This window comes from Magallana gigas, chromosome 4, assembly GCF_963853765.1.
Source record: "Magallana gigas chromosome 4, xbMagGiga1.1, whole genome shotgun sequence".
NCBI lineage: Eukaryota > Metazoa > Mollusca > Bivalvia > Ostreida > Ostreidae > Magallana > Magallana gigas.
The window spans coordinates 741365-767116 of record NC_088856.1 but is presented as its reverse complement, the minus strand read 5'-3'; the positions used below and the strand labels follow the sequence as shown (position 1 = coordinate 767116).

The 25752-nt window shown below is 33.0% G+C and overlaps 1 long non-coding RNA gene across 12 annotated transcripts; it reads right to left on the bottom strand.

Moving 5' to 3' along the window:
- Positions 1-340: 340 nt before the first annotated feature.
- On the bottom strand, positions 341-12554 carry LOC117691344 (uncharacterized). Of its 12 annotated transcripts, none has more exons than XR_010712593.1 (14): positions 11971-12551; positions 11636-11756; positions 10614-10735; positions 9569-9715; positions 9097-9307; positions 7512-7601; positions 7057-7149; positions 5994-6060; positions 5398-5490; positions 5071-5163; positions 4299-4356; positions 3638-3772; positions 3294-3377; positions 341-1549 (listed from the first exon to the last, which is right to left on the bottom strand). It is a non-coding gene; the product is annotated as an uncharacterized lncRNA (long non-coding RNA). The 12 variants fall into 12 exon arrangements; XR_010712585.1 differs by having other exon boundaries at positions 342-1549; positions 5089-5163; positions 11971-12550; XR_010712596.1 differs by lacking the exon at positions 3294-3377 and having other exon boundaries at positions 5089-5163; positions 11971-12554.
- Between the last annotated feature and the right edge of the window lie 13198 nt (positions 12555-25752).

The window sequence follows — 25752 nt, the reverse complement described above, 5'->3', positions numbered from 1 at the left end:
TATCTTGTGATACAGTAATATATTATATAATACAATATCACTTTATACAATATTGTATCATATGTTACAATATTATATATTCCAATATCAAATAATACTATTTCATGTGATAAAATAATATATTATATAAACCAATATCATTTTATACAATATCATATCATGTGATAAGATATTATATATTACAATACAATATTGTATCATATTATACCATATTAAATATGGCAATATAATATGAAACAATAGCATGTGATAAAATAGTATATAATACATTATCATTTTAAACAACATTGCATCATAATAAAAAATACTTTACATTACAAAATAATGATACAATATCATATCATAATGCACAAAAATATTGATACAATATCCTACTAACTTTTTATAATATAATATATGATATAACATTGTATCATATAAAACAATAGTGTATCAAATCTGACAATACTATATCATATGAATCATGTTATATCATTTAACAACAAACACATCTATCAATCAGGTTAGAGTGAGGTAGGATATTCTTTTTAAACATCCTTGATAATAGAGATCAGGATCTGAAACTGAAGCTACCTCTATGATTCATTTATATTATAGTTAAATTAACTATGCAAGCTATTGTCTATAAATCATGTGACCTGTTCCAAAATAACTAAACCTCATCCAGCATCCAAAACCTATGACTCAGATTCGGCATTCAAGCCTGCCAGATGCATCAGTATCATAAGACGCATCATCAATTCAAGTTTGGTTAAGTTAGGACCAGTAATTACTAAGATATATTTTTTAGCATCCTTGATTATGAAGATCAGGCTCTGCATCTGAAGCTACCTTTGCAATTCATTTATATTATAGTTAAATCAACTATGCAAGTTTGAAATAGTACTAAATAAATTTAATATATGACCTGTTCCAAAAAACATAACCTCATCCAGCATCCGAAACCTATGGCTAAGATTCAGCATACAAGCCTTTCAGGTGCATCAGTATCTTAAGATGCATCATCCATGCAAGTTTGGATCAGTAGTAATTTAGAAATTGCTATCAAAGGCCACCTGCACCAAAAACTTTAACCTGTTCCAAAAACCTTAACCTCCAGCATCTAAAATTTATTGCCCAGATTCAGCATCCAAGTTTTTCAAGTTCATAAAAAGGTCCAGATGCATCATCCATGCAAGTTTGGTGAAGATAGGACAAGAAATAACTAAGATACAGGACCTGCAACAAAAACTTTTACCAGGTCCGGACGCCGACGCCAGCAGTATAGCATAAGTTCCCCCGAACTTCGTCTCGGTGAGCTAAAAATAAATTATCATACATGCCCTACGTCTTGTTGTTACATTACAGTTACATTACATGTAAAATGAGGAGATTCATGTTTGCTTTTTCATTGATTTCATTTCATTCAATTTTTTAAATGTCCTAAGTCTTGTTGTTTTTCTCTCGTTGAAGATTTTAGATCTAATCTTCAAAAATTTGGTCCTCTCATCAAGCCGTTCCAATGAATACATTTCATGTTTTTCCAAAAACTCCTGGATTTCTCTTTTACCTTGAAAAGATTTTAAAAATAATATGAACAATCAGAATTATTATATTGTTACATATGCATGTAAAAAGGATAATACCTATGTATAGATTCAAGGCATACCATACTCTGTATGGTTTTTGCTTCCACTACTTCTTGCTGAATATTTTGATTTTCATAAATACATTCATGCTCGAACTACATTCATCCACTTATATGTCAAGATTATCTGTTTTGAAATGCCCCCTCTACCGCTTTAGGCTTCAATACACAACCCAAAATAGAAAGCCTATAGGGATTTTGCATTGCATCGGCCATGAAATAGCCTGGATGACATAATTGGAAAATGTATGAGGTATTTCAAGTGGGTTCCGAATGGTGAAAAGATGTAAACATTTCACATCATAAATCTCCATGAGAAATTTGTTTCTATTCCTGTAACGGTCACCTGAGTAGCATATAACCCATACACAAACTTGTCGAGGAGTCTCATATATGCATTTAATTAATTAGGTTTTATTCTGGAGTAGAAAAATTATAAATTAGTAATGACGGCCACCTCCCTGCCTGAAATCTTTCAAAAAGAACTGTGAAACCTACAATTTTGGCAAAAAACTTAAAAGATCGGGTCTACAAAATCATAAATTCAGTTTCCTTTCAGGTGTGTGGGAGAAAAAAGGATAATTTTTTAACATTATATGCAATAACACCTATACATCCATTTTGGCCCTGCCCTAGAATTAAAACCCATACTCCAGGGGACATGAAAATTAAATATTCAGTAGAGGACTTCCTGGTAAACATAATTATAGGTCAGTTTTTTATACAGATGTGTGAGAATAGAGAAGAAAATGTTATAACATTATATGCATTAACACTATATTGCCTCCCCCCCTCATGTCCTGAACCCCTGACCCAGGGGCCATGAATTTTACAATTTAGGTAGAGGAGTTAGTGGACATCGTAACCATGTATTCAGTTTTTTGCCCACATGTGTGGGAGTAGAGAAGAAGATTTTTTAAGATTTAAAACATTTTACTATATGGCCATATTGGCCCCACCTTAGAGCCTGAACCCCTGACCCGGGGGTCATAAATTTCACAATTTTGGTAGAGGGCTTCATGGACTTTATAACCAGATATATATATATATTTATATGGGAGTAGAAAAGAAGATTTTCTAAGATTTAATACATTTTTACTATATGGCCATATTGGCCCCACCCTAGAGCCTGAACCCCTGACCCAGGGGTCATGAATTTCACAATATGGACATCATAATCATGCATTTAGTTTTAACAATAGAGAAGAAGATTTTCTAAGATTAAATACATATATACTATATGGCCATACTGGCCCCATTCTAGAGCCTGAACCCCTGACCCAGGGGCCATGAATTTCACAATTTATGTAGAGGGCTTCATGGACATTATAACTATGCAACCAGTTTTTTCCTAACATGTGTGGGAATAGAGAAGAATATTTTTTAAAATTTGGCTCTTTTTTTGCAAATTGGCCCCACATGTGGCGCCCCGGGGGTAGTAGAGCCATGAATTTTACAATTTAGATTCCTCTCACCATAGAGATGCCTCACATCAAAAATAGTAATAATCAGCCCTGTAGTTTTTAAGAAGAAGTTAAAAATGTAAAATTGTTAAGGCACGATGCACGATAACGGACGAAAACGGATAGCAATAAATTCAGGTGACCTAAAAATTGCTAATTCATCAAATTGTGGATAGATAGACCAAGCAACAAAGATATATCACCTGAGCTGCTTTCAGTCTTCTTGGCTGCAACTGGGCTTGCAAGAACTTTAGTTCCATTATCATCTTCGATCTCAAAGAAGCACTCTGTAATAACAATATCATGAATATCTTACTTTGCAAATACTAAGGACAGGCATGCATTAAACGTAATGAAAAGAGAAAACATTATGGATGGGTTTTAATTATCAAACGATGCAAATCAATGTACCATTGTCATCTTAAATAAAGAAAGAAAATTATTGAGAAAAGTTTTTATCATTTCAATAATATGACTTCTATTACACCCCCCCCCCCCACCACTACCACACACAGATTCACACAAATAAAAAAAAAAGACTGATCACCTTGTGGTGTAACATCCGATGCATTTGCATTTCCACTCTCGCAGGGTTTGGACATCAAATCTTCTTCAGTCACATGTGATTCAGGTGCTGTACTTGGACCTTTAGGATTGTGCACATGTAACTCCGACACTCACCCTTTTAGATAAGATTTCAAAAATGTATACAAATACAAAAATTATTTAATGAAGAAAAAAAAAAAGAAATACATACACAGTGATTTACCACACTAAAGCACTGCCCATATGCAAATGTGGGGGTATTTTACCCAGTTTTAAGCTTAAGTGTAAATTTTCCCTCACATGTAAATAATCCCTTTTACAGTATTGAAAGTGGTACTCAGCAAATGTAATTAAACACTTTACATTTTCATTACTATCTGAACATTTCTTGAAAGTCAAATGGAATTGTGCACTACAGCCTCTGTCACAAGGAAATAACTCCATCTATACATTGTCATTCAAAAGCCAGAAGCCTAACACCTAGCTGCAATAATTTAGCCCTCTCCTGTTTTTTTTTTGTTTTTTTATGGGGGGGGGGGAGAGGGGGGGGGAGTAAACATCAGTTATAAAAAATCGGAGAGGGCTACATTGTTGCAGCTACATATGTATGACTAACCTATTATCAAACAAGAAAAACATTCACAAAATAGATTGAAACAAACCTATCAAGTTGACTTCTTTCATCACAGGAACTGAGAGAGGGAAAACAATGGTATGGAACTGCAAAAGATCAAAGAATCGTTATTGCATAAATAAAGTTTAAAACAAGAAATCTTTTAAAGAAACAGTTGCCCCTTTTGTGGCTTTATCAATCTTAAAATGATTACTTTCTTTCACAAGTCAAAATTAATTATTCTTACTAGACTTTGACCCGTGTGTGCACGGGTTGACATTGCATATGATATAGGACATTTACTACATCGACCACCGTATTGTTTACAATTACATAACCAAGCTTTAAGCCTACAATAATGCTATTAATTTCACTACACTCTGCTTAGTTATAATAATCTGACAGGAATGCCTCCCATATACCCGTAATGTAGCAGAAAATTGCAGAATCGCTCCGAATCGATTTTTGACAAAAATAATGAAGTTGTATTGAAAATAACAGTCACATTATTCATAACAAACCATTCTGAGGCTGTAAATACTTTTCATCTAAATATTTAATTCATATTATTGAAGGATTCAACACTTTTTTGCTCGCTTCAAAGTTACACACCATGTTGATATTCGGATCTCTTGGGATTTTACTCTAACACAGTGTATTTATATTTAGGAATATTATTACATATAGGAGAATTTATTACATCCATTACATTCCACTCATATCATGGAAATCAAATGCATTATCACAGCATTAGGAAGACCAGACAAACATGTTAATTGTTATACATAATAACGTTGCAACTTTGATTCTAATTCATTTACTTTGTTCAAAATGCTCACTGTTTTCTCTGAGGTTCAAGATGTCCTGTTTTTCCATTGCGTTGCGGCTAGCTATCAATAAATCTGTGGTGGACTCTGTATAAAAGTACTAATATATTGTATTGTAAATACAAGCTTCAACATTTACTTTTTAAATCATTGCAAATTTTATTCCTTATGACTAATTAAAATAAATAATACAAATATATTACCGGTACATCCATTACATTCCACTCATATTATGGAAATCAAATACATTATCCCAGCATTAAGGAGACCAAGCCCCAGGATCACATAATAACATTGCAACATTTAGTTTAATTCATTTACCTTGTTCAAAATACTCAGTGTTTTCTCTTTAGGTCAAGATGTCCCGTTTTCCCAATGTGTTGCGTCTAGATCTCAATGAATTTGGGGTGGACTCTGTAAAAAGTACCAATATATTGTATTGCAATTTCAAGTCTCTAAGTTTACTTCTTTATATCATTGCTAAGTTTATTCCTAATGATTAATAAAAATAAATATAACAAATATATTACATCCAGTACATTCCACTAATATCATGGAAATCTAATGCATTATCACAGCATTAGGGAGACCAGACAAACAATTTTATTATGCTTTCATGTTAAATGTTAAATACTGAAATCTGATTGGTTTAGACGCAGTTGGTAATCCGTTCTATTACCCTCAGCGTTAGCAACACACTTGGCAATTGGTAACACAACGAACTGTTACATGCGCTTAAATTATGAGCGTACGGTTTGTCGTAGAATTTACTTCATTTCTAAATAAAAGCAGTAAAATTTTTTTTCTTTAGAAATAAGACATTCAGTAAAATAAAATGAATAGTGCCTGTTTGGGAGGGTATCTATTGAAATTGACACCCCTCGAAAACCATTGTCAACCTCCGCTCACTGCTTTACCTTAGGGTCAAGCTGTCCTGTTTTTCCATTGTGTTGCAGCTAGATCTCAATGAAACTGGGGTGGGCTCTGTAAAAAAGTACCAATATGTTGTATCATAAATACAGCATGCTTCTAAGTTTACTTCTTTATCTCTTTGCAAAACTTATTCCTAATGACTTATACATGTACTTATAAGTATAACAAATATATATTACATCCATTACATTCCACTCATATCATGGACATCAAATGCATTATCACAGCATTAGGGAGACCAAGCCCCAAGATCACGAGCAATCTTAGACTTGAGTAGTAAATTGTACACTGTCAGTGGCGTAGCTACCATGTATGCTTATATGCCTGAGCATGCACATCATTTGGGGGGAAAATCAGTAAAAAAATAAATAAAGAAAAAAAAATATAAAAAAAGAATTCAAGTATTAAGGTCCATACTTAGTTATTCCATCAACCCGTTTCCGTCACTCGGTCCTACTTTATCCGAAATCAATGCTAAACAAAGACGTATTGAGCACCAAATATAGCCACGCAATATGGTCTTGAAGTACCATATTAAAAAAACAGTACACAATGCATGTACCTAAAAAGGCAAATATTTATTTTACACATCTTAAATTTCCCCGATAGAATATCACAGCTTTATTGAGATATTCATTACCATAAACTATGTGAAAATGAACTTAAGAATAAAAGCTTTGAGTGGGTCAAAGGCAAATGTCAAAAAAAATTTCTTCTTTTAACTTTTAATAAGTTTTGTGATTTTATTTTATGCCTAAACTATAACCAAAACAATTTTAACTGCCTAAAAATAGGCTTAAATAGTAAGCATTCCTTTCAATTTCTGCTTTAATTTTTGGTGTTAAAAATCGTCAGAATCCATGAGCTTCCGGGGGCTTTCGCCCCCTGGGCTTTGTCCTGGACCCACTTGGGGCCTCATGGTGGCCCCCACACCCCCTGCCATTTTAAGCATGCACTTCGTTTCAGGTCTAGCTACCCCACTGACTGTATTAATGTTTCTTGCTTAAAAACATAATAACATTGCAACATTGAATTTAATTCATTTACCTGCTTCAAAATGCTCACTGTTTTCTCTGAGGGTCAAGATGCCCTGTTTTTCCATTGTGTTGCGGCTAGCTCTCAATGAATTTGGGGTGGACTCTGTAAAAATACCAATATATTGTATTGTAAATACAAGCTTCTACGTTTACTTTTTTAAATCATTGCAAATTTCATTCCTAATGATTAAACAAAATAAATATAACTGTTACAAATATATTACATCCAGTACATTCCACTCATATCATGTAAATCTAATGCATTATCACAGCATTAGGGAGACCAGATCAACATGTAGATTGTTATACACAACTACATTTCAAAGTATATCTAGTTAATATAAATGGATTTACTTTAGTCTGAATTAAAATAACTGGGCTCTCAGCCTCTTGTTCTTTCAGGTATTTTTTGCAAAGTGAAAATGGACTGCAGATGCAAAATTATTCTTTAAATAATAACATTACCCAAAACCTTCTTATTTTCATCTGATTCAGAATCAGAACTTGGCGAGTAGTTTGATACACTAAATGGGTCAGAATCCACATCAGAGGGAACTGAAAGAAATTAAAACAATATAGAAAATTTTCTTTCATAAACATTCATCAATTATTAGTTTACCACATTTGGTAATTGATGTTTCTTTTTTATAAATCTGACAACAGACCACTGACTAAATCAAACTTTTCAGCCATGGTACAAAAACAAGACTGTACCAATATTCAGTGAAAAATGAATTCCAATTCAGATTGATGCTTAAATTAACTAACCTACCAAATCTGATAATTCTATGTAAATGTATATTTTTCAAGAAGTACATTCTGTAAACAATTTGCAAAATATACATATTTACTACAGAAACAGATTTTGTAATTTATCTAACAAAAAACAATTTTGTTCTGCAAAGGAGACTCTCCACATTAGTGACAGATTCACAATGCACACTGACTTATATTAATAGCTTTTTGTTGGCATGGATGTTAGCGCGAGTGGGTCATGATGTGAGAAGAAGTTGGGGTGACTGGAGAAAACCCACGTGTCCATGCAGGCGACCAATGTACCCTATCATATACAACAACTGTCGATCATGGGGATTAAACTTGGGTCGCAGTGGTGATAAGCAGGTGCATTGTCCACTGCACAACTGGACACCTCTTTCGAGCTTTTAATTTAATAGTGCTTGATAATGAAAACAAAATAAATCTATTCAGGTCAGCACAAGAACCGTATATAATGTTAAAATTGAAAGAATATCAAACAACTATAAACAAAATAAAGTGAAATAAAACCTAGCAAAACCATTACCAAAATCAAAAGGATCACAGCCTTTTTTGAAATCAATCAAAACTAGTACCGGTAAAAACATGTACATGAACAGGGGCTAGTGTTGTCACGATGATTGAATTTCAATCAATGAACAGTTGAAAAGGTTGTCGATTTATCATAATCGATTTTAGATTTTATAATCAATTATACTCAGTCTGGGTTTATTACATTAATATTATACCTATCATTTTGTTTTCTAATCTGTATTGAATGAAATGAAAACTGTTGTGAGCTGGGGGTTTTCTTCAATCTTAAAAGATGTGTAACATTCTACCTAATAAAAATACAGCAAAAGTCTTATAAGCTTTTAAAAGGAAGTGAAAATAGCACTTATATATTTTAGATTATACATAGCATAAAATTTAGTGCCCCATATTATTGAATTTAATATAATTTGTTACCGATTCGATTATTGACCGATCATCAGTTGGCAAGAGACAACCAATTCTGCTGATTAATTGATCACGATTTTTAACCTATTTAACAACACTAACAGAAGTTTTAGGCTTGTTTTTCAATAAAAACATATAAATTATCTATTCTGATACTTTTTAAATTCTTGAGAAAAACCTATTTTTTAGATTAGTTTAAAACAAATCAATGTACGAAAAAATGCAAAAACAAAACCAAAGCCAGATAACAAGATATCGAAAGCCTGATTGTAAATCACTAAACTCTCTCTTAATAATTATTTTTTGTGTATAATTAATCCAACCATTTTCCTACCTTGCTGCGCCACCGCAAGCTTTTCCCATCACAACCATAGTCATATACATGAAGTATCTCTTCCCCAACCACGATGTCTCTCTTAGCAAACAATCATAGGCATTCCCTTCCATTAAACACTCTGAGTTTATGGTGGAGTTTGCATCGTCCTTGCCATCATTTACAAACTGGCAGATACATGTATGGTTGTTCACTCCTGACAGCATCAATACTACAGTGTACATAAAAAGAAATCAAACCTTAAATAAGAAGCATATAATTACTGGTATTTTTGCTTGACTTAATTAGAATTGTTTATAGTTATTTCTAGAAACATTACTGCCATACATAAATGTTAAAATATTACATTTAGCTGCAGGTCTGTATCTCCTGGTCTGAAAAAAAAATTTGGATAAACGTTGCTTCAATTTTTTTTTTCACATCAGGAGCTACATACCTCCAGCTTCATGTAAATATGTATAAATCGTATTACCAAAGTTCTGTTCCATTATATTTATAGATAAATATTTTGTTTTCTGTGCTTGTCTTCAATCTCTCCTCCCCATCCTGTCCTTTTAATGTTTCTCCTGCAGGAGAAAATCTCCACTGACATGACTGGTTGTGCTAATAACTCCAAAACCTACATTAAAACCACAAGCACCTGTGTGAAAGCATTGTTTATATGCAAAGAAAACTTTTGGATTCATAAACATCTACATTAAGCCCCATTCACAATTGGCGTACGAGCACTTTACAACTCTTTGCGATCGGAATGTTTTAGATTCGCACGAGCTCTCTCATATATTGCATGAGGTCTCGCATTTGTTGCATGCGTTTTAGTGCTTGCATCAAGTCTCCTTAAAAATTGTGGACATGCACACTATTCAGACGCGACTGAATGCGATCCAAATCATCGCAGTGCAATGCACGAACAATATATAGTACGAACATTTTACAACATTTTGTATACTCGCAAGAGTGCAGGTGCATGATTTTTAAAGGTCATAAGATGAATCGCTGCTGTAGAGAGAGAGAGAGAGAGAGAGAGAGAGAGAGAGAGAGAGAGAGAGAGAGAGAGAGAGAGAGAGAGAGAGAGAGAGAGAGAGAGAGAGAGAGTTGAATGTGATAATAGCCTACCATATATCATATGTGCATGTTCTAGTGAGAACATACATTAAATTGGTAAACAACAAAATATTTACAACCATCGACCATTTCTAATGCTATCATGTATGAAACATGTCATGTTATTCTAATAAATCAACAATTACAGGGGGAAGGGCGCCCAAGGTGCGCATAAACATTGAAATTAATACAAGTATCAAAAAGTAGTTTTAAAAGTGTTAAATTGCTACATTGGTCATGCTTCTGGATTGAATGTTCTTGAGAGCACATTGTGCACAACGCTGCAGCATGTGTAATCAAGACATACATGTTTTGCCTGGTCAACAGATAACACTCGATCTCAGCCCAACGGGAATCTGCAGACACATTGTTTACATTATTATTAATCATCAAAAGCCAAACATTTTACAAACCTGATAATATCCGAAAAGCCAAACGAGAGTGATACTATGATGTCACATTTGTAAATGTGGGTCACAATTGTAAATGTGGGGTGAGCATCCCGGTTGTAAACATGGAGGCCTGACTATCTTACCTATAATAAGTCAATTCGTACATAGAATAGTCGGCTATCTTTCCACTATACAAGTGAAAAAGAGCAACTGATCTTAATTTGCTTTTAATTCATTTAGGTAACAAGGGGTACATGTACATATATCTACATTACGTACATAATTAATTTAAAACAATATTACTGGTACATATAACTGTAATATAGAAAATTCTTCATGTCGATCTATTTACATAAAGCGACATTCTTCGGTTAACTTTTCTGTCCATTTTCAATAAACTAGCTATATAATTACAGGGATTTTTCAGCCTTTTTTTATTTTGAAAATGCCATTTTTTTTGAAATTGGGAAAATTGTACAATGTATCGACAATTTCATGCAGTTGGGAGAAATCATATGTTGCATACATCATGATTTCTGAATTTATTATCATAATGGAAAATCAAAGAGCTAGACTTTAATTGAATAGAATCTAATTAACTTCACAATATAGATATATGTATAATATTCCTATATTTAGTTATTAGAACAAGTCTTTTTCCCTGAAATAAACACCTTCAACACTGGTCATAAAAGTTTTACATTATTAAGAATTTATCAACATCCCCTTTTAAATTGAGAATGTATTTTTCTGTTTGAAATATTTCATAACATTTACCTTTTACTTTTATATCAGTCTAGTGTGTGTAAAAAAAAACATGTACCATTTACAGTACTGTACTGTATACCACAAAATAACGATGTTTTAGAAAAACAGAGGAAAATCGGATTAAAAGTTGGCGATGTTTACAGCGTGTTTTGAAACTTTTATGACTGCAGTTTTGCTAAATGGGTTTAATCATTTGTTAATACTGAACATTTATGGACATTCTGGTTATTTTACGAAGTATTTTTTGATAAGAAATAAACATAAGAACTATTTACCAGTTGGGGAAAAATACTGCTATACTAATTGGGATCATAATTTGGACAGCTGCTGAAGTGAACTTATTTCCAATTGGGAATGGGGACGACTTTTGCTCCGGAGAAGGTATACTGATAAATCCTTGAATTACATATTACATCAAACGTACAGTGGAAATGAATATCATGCTTTTATTGTTAACTTCGTTTCGAATGTCCTCGAAGATTAATCAACATTTGGTGTAAAATAGTCAAGTTGCACACATTATCGCCCTATTTTATTTGAATATTTAAAAAAAAAACTTCATAAAAACATTACTTTGTTCAATTGTAGTAGGATTATCAAAAGTACTTACCATAAAATGGCTTTGATTCCTAAAAGGCAACACGCTGGCGTTAAAAGGTCCATTGTTTTAACCCGAGACGTTCCGAGAGTACTCGGAACAAATGGCGGAGAGCACTTGCCAAATGTTCAAACATGGTCAAGAAATTAACGACTTTTTTTCTAGTTAGGCTTTATACATAAAAAGTGAAAAAGTATTTTGAAAACAAGTTCATTTAGAATAATTAAAGGCTAAACAAATTATATATGTTAGATTTTTTGCAATATTGCAAGTTTTCGTTGGTCTCCTAAATGCAGAAAAATAGTCATTGCTAAATATACGATGGAGGCAGATTGAATTCCTTTTTACGAAAAAATATAGACAAAAGGCAACTATTGGATGTCAAATAATAGACACATTGATGCATTTTAGGCAAAGACACACCGTTCATTCATTTAAAGATAAGCCAATTACATTTTAGACAAGGTCAAAATAATACGGAGACCAAAATATGTCTCCCTAATCTACTGGTCTCCCTAATAAAGATAAAATAATACAATCGGTCTACCAAATGCATAAGTCAGGTATATATATATATATATATATATATATATATATATATATATATATATATATATATATATATGTATATATATATATATATATACACACACACACACACGCACACAAAGTTTACCGAGGGAATATGACCAGTTCAACAGCTTAGATAATTAAGGTCTTCCGTTTCCAACGGAAGACCTTACTATTATTCTGAAAAATTTTCAAATTTCTTATTATTTTTTTTTTTCTTCTAGACGCCAACTTTGATCCTTAATATCTCGCTCGTTTGTTCACCGATTGTTTTGAAATTTTCAGGACTGATAACATGCCGCGTGATGTTGTCGTTGCATATTTTAGTTGAGGAAAATCCCCATCCGGTTTTGAGTTATTTCCCTTTTAGTAAAATTTAACGGCTTCTTTTGTCCAGGGGGGTTTAGCTATAACGATGACTGGCAGAGTCTCAAAGATGGGCTGGTTTGGAAGCTAATACATTGAATTTGTGCGAGATATATTTTATTTATTATTTAAATGCAAATAAAAGGGGTGGTATAGATGTTGAAACAAAGGTAAGAAAAAAATTCAAAAAAAATCGCGTATTCTCCGTGCTAGTTTTCTACCTGATAAAAATTTGTTATAACATGTATTTTAAAAGATCTTGGTCTTACCAAGACCTTTCATTCGGTATACAGAAAAAGGGGCTGGCCCCTATAATTAGGGAGTTAGATGCGTCAAAAGTTTCTTGTCAATAACTTGTAAAGGAATAAAAATTTCTAATGCATTATTGAAGCAAAGTTGTAAAGAAATTAATTTTAAATCCTTCCGTGGTATTCAATTTAATGTTTTCGTAATTTATAGCCAGTATTTGCAGAAACAATTGTTGTCAGTTCGGTCCATTTTTGTGGGGGTGCGCACGTTTAGGAGGTTATGAAAGGGCTTTTTGTAATGCACTAACTGATACATGCAGCGCGCAAAAATAATTCTACATAAAATTCCCAAATGTTTTTATTCATATGTACATATTCATTTATTAGGATGAACGTCTTTGACCTTATTTTTGTTGTTTGTTTCATAACTGTGCCCCTTTCTATATTTAGATGCATTACGAGACTCAGGTAACCGATCGATAGAAGAGTCGCTAGCTGTATTCAGGCCGTCGCCTTGACGACAGTGCATATGCTTGTAGAGCTGGACGTACACATTTTTAACGCCCCACTGTGTTACTGTAACAGAGACATTTTGAATTGTTTCAGTACTGGGAGATGTGTTAATAAAATGGTTCGAATGCATGGTAATTAAACTCAACTTTTCTACAGTACGTATACACGGCCGTCATATAAAGCACAATGTGTATTACTGACATGACAAATGTACGCCGGCAATTTAAACGAACGCGGGATTGCTCCCGATAGAACATTTCTTTTAAAGCAAAACGAAATACTGCTTTCCGATGGATATAATATTATCATCGTGGAGATGATATTAAAAAGTGAACTTAATATTCGTATACGATAATATTTGAATCCAAAGCCGCTATTTTTAAGTAACGGTTATTAGGGATATTAATTATGACTTGCCCCGCGTTTCACGTTTTTTTCTTGCAATGCATCTACAAACGAAAATACCAAACAACCTTCGGCAGCAATTTATAAATTATTTATTACATACTAGTACACAATATTAAAGAGATAATTAAATAAATTGTGCTTTATAATTGTACTCGCTATCTTCCGTGGAAATAATGGCATGGAAAAAATGTTGTTCAATGTTCATCAAAAACGATGTAGCCTTAGCAATCGAAAATAATTAACAAACTGTATATTGATAGATTGACACATTAACAAACATTCAGACCCGCAATGTATTTTTTGCAAATTCTATAAAATGTACACTCAATAAGTGAATTTTTCCGTTTGGGGTATTTTGAATCACATGTGTACGCTATGTGTACATGTACATATAGATTAATAGCCATATAGATAAACACTTTCAGTGTTGAATTTTTAAAAGATATTTTGTACATGTAAAGCAATGCAATGCAAGGGCTATTAAATTCGAACAATGTACATACGGTAGGGATCGAACTGATACTGGTTCTGCTTGTTCTACAAACAGCGAATGAAATGCGAAGTATTAGGGTGTTATTTTTTAAACAAATAAGTATTGCTCTCTTAAAAGCTTGCATTACTAAACAAAGTATTTCATCGGAAGCATTATTAGTTACCTTAGCTGCATATATGTAGCTCTCTGTCTGGAAAAATTGAGTACCATCCGAAATTTTTCATACAAGGGCTATACAGACTTGCAGCTAACATTACCTTAGAATTTGCCGCTGTTCATAAATTCATTAAAAGACGTGCAGATTCAAGTGGTTATATGTCGTTTGATATGGGATTTATGATGTCTATTTATATTATTTTAATTAAGGACAGATGAGACGTTCCTCAATTTTATATAATTTTCCTTGATATTTCATTCCTTATTTATTAACATTTAACCCTGTTAATTCCAAAAAATTTAGAGTACATTACCAGGCTCGTTTTGGAGCTAGAATATTTCGAACTTTCCTTAAAATAGCATGCAAAATGCATTTGAATGCTTATAAGTAAAGTCATACTATATATTTTAATTTGAACACTTTATACTCAAACCAAAAAAATCATATTACATAAAAATTTAATTATGAAATAACAAAGTGGAAATCTTAATTCACATTGTGGAGATAGGAAAAAATGGAAGATACATGAAGGTCGCGTCTGACCTTAATATTATACAAGCTATAGCTTTCCAAAAAGCTTGCCTGACTACCCAAATTTATTCAATGGAAGCATGCATGTATCAATTAGGCTATCTTATAAGAAATGAAATTTAATTTTCGCTGCGGATCATAAATTATTAAACTGAACGTGCAGATCTAGAGTTTAGAAGCAATTTCAATCTTTTTCTTCGATCGAGTGCATGTACCTGTATATCACTGGAAATTAAATCATTTCATTAATTTAAATCATTTTAGGAATGTACATGTATCGAATAATCTCAAACAGCCAAATTGAAAATTGAATTTGTTATATATTAGATGCAAAATCAAAGACATTTTGTTATTTCTAACCATATAGGAAAGGATATTCAAACACGTACATGTAGCATCGTTATTTGAAAGTGTGTGTGTGTGGGGGGGGGGGGGTAGGTGGGCAGCTTCATCAAATAAAAATCTTGACAAGGAATTTAAAAAATGGAGAATTTTGAAAATCCTAATCCGTAGGTGGGAGAGGGTATTTACATTTTAACTTCAATTTAATTAAATTAGAATTACTTTATTTTTTGGTTCCATTTATTACATGCTCCGACAAAAGTGAAAGATCCATGATATCTCTATTTATTATATGACCAGTTAAGAAAATAGAGTGGATAAGACCATCTACACATCATGTGCTCTGGCCTAACTTGGACTCGCCCACTAATCGGCGAGCCAAAATTATGAATGAGACGTATTATGGCGCGAAGTCTTTCTTTACCATTCACGCAACAGCTGAGATCTCAGATAGATCCATCGGCATAGATCCATTGGGAGGGTGTCAACTAATAACTACATATATTATATTTTGGATTGAATGTTTTAGAAGAAATCTATCCAAACTTAATTGACTAGCAATTGTTTGGTGTACATTTACATTTGTACACGCGAGTGAAACCCTTTTCCAGATGAATGAAATCGCCCAATTGATCGAAAATCGGGTCACATGTACCCCACTTCGGCGAATTACTTGTACGTAGCCCCTCCAGTAAATATTCCAATTATATGAATTTATGTTTGTTTTAATTAATCCAAACTGATGATTCTTTGTTAATGATGATAATCCAACACCAACTATTACTTACATTGTACTACTTAGACAATGTGTATCATCTTGTTGCGATGACACCTCCCTCTTTTTTTTTTTGACCTTTCAAATATGGCAATCTATTTTTAAATCAGGATTACACACGTGCAATGTGAAAAGCCCTTTTAATTGAACACTCTTGCTCATTGTTGCTTATTACATCCCATAATATGTTTTACGGTGCGACCGTTGGGGCGAGCACAGCATGTGATCAAACAATAAATTATAATAAATTAATAAAATAAAATTAACAACGTGAAATTTGAATGCCAAAAAATAAAACTTACCTATTTTTCAGTAAATTTTCATTATTCATAGTTTATAAGATTTGTTATAATTTATTTATTTATATGTAGAACAATAGTTTAATCTCAGATACAATGTTGTTAAATAATAAAGATTTTAATATATAAATATTCATTGCACTGCATCTCCTCTTTTAAAGTGATTGTGATTATGATTGATTGATTGATTTCCCCCTTTTTTTTGCAGTAGACATTTTTTTCTTAAACTTACATATAAAACTTGACTCATCATAGAGCTCCCTCTAGCTAATTTTTTTTTCATTTTTGTCAATTTATACATAGAAAATCGACTTACCATGGATTTGCCCCTCCACTTAAAAAAATAATTAATGTTTAATTTTATTTTTAATTTACGCTTAAAAATATTTGCTTATCATGTTAAAAGAACATGGTGTTGTCCCCCCCCCCCCCCCCCCCCGCATGTAATAAATGGAAGTGAAAATAAAGAAACCATTGAACTGCTAAAGAGCTGAAGGATTAGAATTTTCATGATTTATTTTTCTTTTTGGATGAGGCTGCCATCCACCCACCCACCCCCTTTAAAAAAAGGCGCTGCTACGTATAACGTTACGTTTCAGGAAATTACCGTAATTATAGTGAATAAAATATTTGTGAGCATTCATCCAAATTAGTGCAATTTACAACTGTTTCCTGTATCTGAAGAAATTTCCTTATTCGTCAGCTGTTCTTTATCTTAGCCTTTGCAAGATTTTAAGAGGATTTTGGTCATTTCAGCAGATTTACAATAACTTCAATTAGAGTAATTTCCCCTTATCAGTGCTTATTGTGACGTCAAAGCTGACGTTGGTTAAGGTATTCAATGTATAACGACCACATTTTGAATCTAATAAATGAATGGTCCGATATTCTTAATCATGATATCATTTTGAAGGTGTTATCAAATAAAAATACTCCACCAAAGGAATTTTCAAAATATTGATAAGGGTCCAACTAATTACTCATTGAACTTTGCATTGAAGTCTATGGGTAACGTATGTTTTAATAAAATATTGTAAAAAGTAACTTAAAATTTGTATAACCCTCTTGGTTAATACATGCTTAAACTTTCTCTTTATTAAAATATGAAATAAAAAGAATCATTTACCGCAGATATTTTGACGAAATTAAAATTTTCTTTTTTCAACAAGGGAAGATAACTCTTTAAAAAAAATTAAGGTGCAAAATGACCGGCTTCTTATATGTTGTCAGTCATGTGAATTTGGTTCATTTCACTTTCATTGTTATTTAGCAATACATATTTAACTCGTTTAAAATGATTCAAAATTGTTCAATATCCCTTCATTATACATTGAACCTTAAGTATCGTCTTACTCTTTAAAACTCCCCTGAGAAATGAAAGTAATTTAGTATGCGAAGTATACTGTTTTATTTACTTAAAAAGCATGATGTTCTTAAAATTACACATCTTATAAGCTTTTCAAAAGGTTTACTTTGATTCTCGGGAGAACGTGATGTTGGAACGTGAGGTTGGAAACCATTGCTACTATGAATTGTGGGTCAAAATTTACTGACTCCGAAAAAATATATCGGATCAATGTGTAAACGTTTGTGACGTCACACGATTATTTTTGATTGAAAGTGTACTGAGGTGAACTTTAGAGGTAACATTGACTGTATGTCGCTTACATCGTTATGGTTTTTACTGTCTAAATTTGTCTTGCCCATTCTCGTGAGAGTGTGAAATGATAAAAATTGCCATGATTACAGGGAACTACTGGGACGATTAAAACGATGCATTACTGGTCCGATTTACTGATGCCAAAAAAATCCGTTGAATGAATGTGCAACTATAGTCCGAATTTTCTATTCACACACGCCTTGCCGGTAGAGCTCGCTTCGCGCCGGCGCTGCGCGCCGGCGAGCTGCGCTCGCTATAACGTTTTCATCAATTATGAATATAAATGTTGACACATTAAAGATGCATCGTCAGGCAATTATTAATTCAAGCTTGTGGGTGCCCCCCCCCCACGTTTTCTCACAGCAACTAATTTTTCCGGATTAGGATATTGAAGATTTTGGGAAAGTCTTTTTTTTTTTTTTTTTTTTTGCTTGTCAAGATTTTTTGGATGAGTCTGCCCCCCCCCTACTTTCAAAAAGGATGCTACGTGCCTGCATAAAGATAACAACATTCAAGGGCCTTCCGTCATTTTCAAGCCATGATAAGCATGATAAAAAGGACTCTCAAAATAAGAAAATAGACGCAAAGTAAACTGCATTCACGGCATATGTTCACATGGTATTCCTATTCCAATTGTATTCCTATTTTGGACTCGTCAACTATAACTACGAAAAAATTAATGAATGAGACATTCTGATTCTGGCGCGGAGGCTTGTAAATGAAATTTCCATTGATCTGAATGGATTTTTCCGTGAGGGTCGGGGTAGGTATAAAAACAAATTTAATCGTTCAAAGTTTTGAATTGTTAACAACGATATATCAGATCGAATGTTTTAGAACGATTTATAAATCCAAAATACAGTCATTTTTAATCGGTTGACGCGTGAGCATATGTATTAAGTAGGCGGGCATCCTTACACCCTATTAATTGAAGACAAATGAAATCGCGTCCAGCAGAACTCCCTGGCATTTTAGTGTATGTTATTATAAATTTATGATTTTGTTTGTTAATAACAATTCAACATCAATTATTAATTAACAATGTACACTCTAGAACGCTAATACACAATTTTGTTGCGATGACCCCCCCCCCCCCCCCAGCCATTATACCTATTTTTAAATCAGGATTACACACGTGCTTGCATGTGCAGAAGACAATCTGGAACTTAACTGATAACTATATCATCTCTTTGGAAATTAATTTCTCCGTAAGCAAATACGTATAGTAACTGATACATGCAATTGTGAAAACCATAGAGGAATGCATGATCTGCGCATAAATAACTAACTGCTTGATACAATATTTCTTTTTTCCAACATGTTTTAAGTCAATAATAATATGAAAATATATGCTTGACTTCATATCGGATATTACTCATTTTCTTTATTTCCCTTTTCAATAAACAAAACAAACCAACAGACCAAATTGATCCAGATGAATATAATTATCAAAAATAAACCTAAAAAACAAACTACACATTCATCCTTCACCCACAATATTGCCTTTTCCATATTTGTCATCGTGGTAGATCCGTGTAACAATCTATTAAGTAGGTGCTTGCACGACATAGAACCGGCCCTTGCTGACCACGTTTTCATTAACACATATAAAGGAAAAAAAATTTTTAGATTTTTTCTTGGATTTATTTTGATGTAAATAAAAAAGAGAAGAAATTAGTTCTATAATATATATGCGATGTAAATCTTTTTTCCATGCAATATTTCGTATAAAACAACGAAGAGTAGTATCTTGAAACTTTATTCAAAATTTTATTAGACCTTTAAATTGTAAAATGCTAACATTGAAATTTGTGCCCGATTTCTTTTTTTTTTTAAGGTAAAACTTTATTGATTAAAAAAAACCTGATTCTTTGAGACAAAATAAATTGACATAATCAGTTTGACATTCTTTAAGTGCAGTTCTGTAGCTCTTAGTCTGAAAAAGAATCGGATGGACGACCTAGGACCCAGATCGTCCATCCAAATTTCTTGAATGTTGCCATTTCTTTCGTACGCGGACACATGTTGGCCGAATACTCACCGAGACTAAATGGTTCGTATTTTAAGTTTTAACTGCGTTTAAAGGTAATATTGGAATTCCGATAATTTTGAAAATGATTGATTAAATAAAAATGGTTAAAATTACCGTTAAATTACCGGCATCGGTCTTCCCCATGCACGAATCTAGAAGAGTAGGGTGAGGGTTCCAGACCCCACCCCAACCCCCGCAAAATATTTCTTTCCATTACATGTACAATATAAAATTACAAAAATATGCCTCGGACATCCCCAGGCAAACTCAAATAACCGTCAGACACTCAACCCCCACCCCAGGAAAATTTTTCTTATCCGCGCATGCCCCCTCCCTCCCCCCCCCCCTCAAAAAACAAAATTATTCTTCAGAACCCCCTGTAAAATTTCCAGGATCTCCGCATACATTCTAAAAGATTCATTGGCCTTTGCTTTCGATAAAAAATGCGAGTAAAATGTTTGGTCTTTTAACGTTCATACCGGGCATACCCACTGTGTGATTATAATCGTTGTCCATATTCTGTGTATATTGAGTCAATTATGATGATATTAGATAAGTTTCTCAAAATAAAATGCACATGCAAAAAAACGAATCAAACTTCAGACAACTTTTAAAGATCTGTATTTGCTTATATACATGTACTTTGTTTCTTTTACACAGTGTTTATACATCTAATATTGCACCATGGTCAGGTATCAATTTTTGTATTACGTCACAAGTATGACGCAGCTACGACGGAAGACCTAATCGTTGCTTGCAACGAGCTCGTCTCTAGTTAAGGTCTTCCGTTTCCAACGGAAGACCTTACTGTTATTCTGAAAAAATTTCAAATTTCTTATTATTTTTTTTTTTCTTCTAGACGCCAACTTTGATCCTTAATATCTCGCTCGTTTGTTCACCGATTGTTTTGAAATTTTCAGGACTGATAACATGCCGCGTGATGTTGTCATTGCATATTTTAGTTGAGGAAAATCCCCATTCGGTTTTGAGTTATTCCCCTTTTAGTAAAATTTAACGACTTCTTTTGTCCAGGGGGGTTTAGCTATAACGATGGCTGGCAGAGCCTCAAAGATGGGCTGGTTTGGAAGCTAATACATTGAATTTGTGCGAGATATATTTTATTTATTATTTAAATGCAAATAAAAGGGGTGGTATAGATGTTGAAACAAAGGCAAGAAAAAAATTCAAAAAAATTCGCGTATTTTCCGTGTTAGTTTCCTACCTGATAAAAATTTGTTATAACATGTATTTTAAAAGATCTTGGTCTTACCAAGACCTTTCATTCGGTGTACAGAAAAAGGGGCTGGCCCCTATAATTAAGGAGTTAGATGCGTCAAAAGTTTCTTGTCAATAACTTGTAAAGGAATAAAAATTTCTAATGCATTATTGAAGCAAAGTTGTAAAGAAATTAATTTTGAATCCTTCCGTGGTATTCAATTTAATGTTTTCGTAATTTATAGCCAGTATTTGCAGAAACAATTGTTGTCAGTTCGGTCCATTTTTGTGGGGGTGCGCACGTTTAGGAGGTTATGAAAGGGCTTTTTGTAATGCACTAACTGATACATGCAGTGCGCAAAAATAATTCTACATAAAATTCCCAAATGTTTTTATTCATATGTACATATTCATTTCATAAAGATGAACGTCTTTGACCTTATTTTTGTTGTTTGTTTCATAACTGTGCCCCTTTCTATATTTAGATGCATTACGAGACTCAGGTAACCGATCGATAGAAGAGTCGCTAGCTGTATTAAGGCCGTCGCCTTGACGACAGTGCATATGCTTGTAGAGCTGGACGTACACATGTTTAACGCCCCACTGTGTTACTGTAACAGAGACATTTTGAATTGTTTCAGTACTGGGAGATGTGTTAATTAAATGGTTCGAATGCATGGTAATTAAACTCAACTTTTCTACAGTACGTATACACGGCCGTCATATAAAGCACAATGTGTATTACTGACATGACAAATGTACGCTGGCAATTTAAACGAACGCGGGATTGCTCCCGATAGAACATTTCTTTTAAAGCAAAACAAAATACTGATTTCCGATGGATATAATATTATCATCGTGGAGATGATTTTAAAAAGTGAACTTAATATTCGTATACGATAATATTTGAATCCAAAGCCGCTATTTTTAAGTAACGGTTATTAGGGATACATGTATTAATTATGACTTGCCCCGCGTTTCACGTTTTTTACCTGCAATGCATCTACAAACGAAAATACCAAACAACCTTCGGCAGCAATTTATAAATAATTTATTACATACTAGTACACAATATTAAAGAGATAATTAAATAAATTGTGCTTTATAATTGTACTCGCTATCTTCCGTGGAAATAATGGCATGGAAAAAATGTTGTTCAATGTTCATCAAAAACGATGTAGCCTTAGCAATCGAAAATAATTAACAAACTGTATATTGATAGATTGACACATTAACAAACATTCAGACCCGCAATGTATTTTTTGCAAATTCTATAAAATGTAGACTCAACTAGAGCAGAGCTCGTGACAAAGCCACGAGTAGGTCTTCCGTTGTTGCTGTGAGTTGAAAATATATGTGATATGGTGTCAAACGATTATAATTACTTAGTTTTCAGTTCTGCTTTTGTTATAAAAACGTGTTGTGATTGAAAGCCTGCATATAAAACGTGTTTTGAAAAAGAAAATGTTTTAGGAAAACTATTTGTCGCACACAGTTTATGTAATCGTAACAAACATTATTTAAAAAATGAGATATTTAATGGCGAGTTACATTTTCAGAGGATAGCAAGCATTGTTATAAACAGTATGTACTCATGTGTCATGTCAGGAATTGTGGTTTTTTTAAAACCGAGCCCGTTTACAAAACACGTAACCTTTACTCTAAGATAACTTCTTTATTTAAATATTTCTAAATTTATGAAGACAATGTGCAATTTAGAATTGTTGCGTGCTGACAAAATTTACAGACCCTGAAACGTACTACTACACCAAAAAAGCGTGCGACTTACGTGCGAGAAACGTTTCGTGTTAACCGTTTAGCGTTTCGTGTGAATCGTGAAGCGTTTCGTGTAAACCGTTTAGCGTTTCGGACAAAGCGTGCAGAGTTTCGGTCAAAGCGTGTAAATCGTTTCGAGCAAAGCGTGCGAGAACCATGTGAAACGTTCATCAGATTTTATTCGGAACTCTCTGACAATTTGTTTCAAAATGGCGCCCGTGTTTTACATTACATGTACTTTAAACTGTTTGTGATTGGCAAAACTCTTTTGTAGGTATTTTCATGAAAAAAAAATCTAGAAGAAATGATATACTTATCATTTTACAAAATTTAATTTATTTTTAACAAACAAAAGAAAGGTATATGTATTAAAAGACGACTAGTTACAGAGTACATGTATATATAACGTTTTTATACGATGTTTCAGTACTGGTACATGTACAGTCGTTTTACCGGTAACGAATATTTGCCAATATCGAATATTTTTTAGAAAAATTATTGGTTGAAGACGAAGTTGAGGTTTTAAAAAATCCTAGCTAGGTAATTATAAAACAGAAATAAATATTCTATCAGTGCGTGAAGTTGTTTGCCATTTGTACGATTATTTACCGAATTGTTTACAAATTAAAAATGTGACCCACATATGAGCTGCCGGAAGTTCAAAGCAGAAAAAACGAAAGTGTGAAAACAATTAAGCCTTACTATGAAAATAAGTTTGTTATTGATCCCTATTTAGTGGATAATTAGTAAATATAATTCATTTAAAAAGATAATGCATCATATCAAATTATAATGGAGCTTTGAATGAAATTACGACTTCAAATAGAACCACGTGTAGTGTTCATATATAGTTTCGGTTCTTTGCGACAGAAGTATTATTTGGCTGCATATATTGATAGATATACGGGAAAAACAAAGGAAAATGGCAACTACTTATCATCAATTACTATTATAAAGTGTTTTTATGAAAATTCAATATTATAAAGTAACGCAAATGAAAACTGTTCAAGTCCGGTTTCAATTTGACGGGAAAACGGTATTGTGATGAAAATAACGATCATGTTATTTGTTTAAATGACATATTCCCACAATTGTTTTCCTTCTTCATTTATAAGTCCATTAACATGTACCTCTAGTATATTTTGGAAATTAATTCGCCTCAAAATATTCGGCCAGAAGTGATAAAGGGCGCTTAATTCGATACTGGGAAACGAATTCGAAACTAGGAAAATGGAGGGGGTGTTGAAATTACTGTCTCCGTAATTCATCCTTTATATTTTCGGAAGTTTTATACTACAATTTAGAAGGACAAAGAAACGCGATTTAAACAAAAAATAAAAACATTTGTAATTCCGATAATAATAGTTGCATGCACGACGAAACCGCATGCTGATTCGTTACCGGTAAAATGACTGTACAATATTAAAATTCGCTATATTAAAAAATATTAAATACGGTTAGCAAAACATGATTGCTGTTGGAACAAGCCGTAATCAACTTTAACTTACACGAGCATGGTTTGATAAGCATGTATTTTTTTTTTTTTATTTATTGACATCGATAACTCTTACTGAGACCATTCGGCTTTGCGCAAGCGGCACACATAACCTCGGACATCGGGTGAGACCTGCACCTGGCTGAACCTGTCAATCAAACTCTGTGTATTTGTTTTCATTGGATGGTCAAGCGTCTCTTATTTTGTCAATAGCCAATGGAAAATTTATGACTTCCAGGTATTCGGAATCAGCATTTGATGAAGCACACAATTTAAATGATAGTAAATTTATTAATTATTTGAACAAAATTAAATGTAAACATAGAATTAACATACATGCATACTGATCATTTCTATGAATTGCTGGAAGTAAGTTCTTTGGAATCCCGATTATAGATATTTTTACAAGTAATCATTTTAATTATTTAAACCACTGTTGACGGAAAACAAGAGGTCTTAAAAGTAATTAACGCACAGGGATTTGCCTACAATGTACACAGTCATGCAATTAATTATTATGGGAATCTTTACGTATGGTACTTAATTCAAATAGATCATGATAACCTATACACTGTACGCCGTTATACATGTAAGGAGCGCCGGTAATATATACGAAGATTGAGTCAAAAATTTAAATCATTTTTATTTCTTGTTCTTTTCAATACAATGTTAAATTACTTTGAAAAAAAATCCGAAATAGTAATTACAACTTTCTTTTTTGTTTAATCATTTGAATTTTTTCTGAAGTACATGAGTATGTAAAGGACATATTTATTTACGCGAATGATACGACATAGAAAAAAAATTATCGGATGTTTGTATAACATTGTTTCCTAACGAATGTGACTAATTTGATTTTAAATATTTTTCAACATTATGAATGTTAATAATATCAGATTTATTTACTGTTTGTA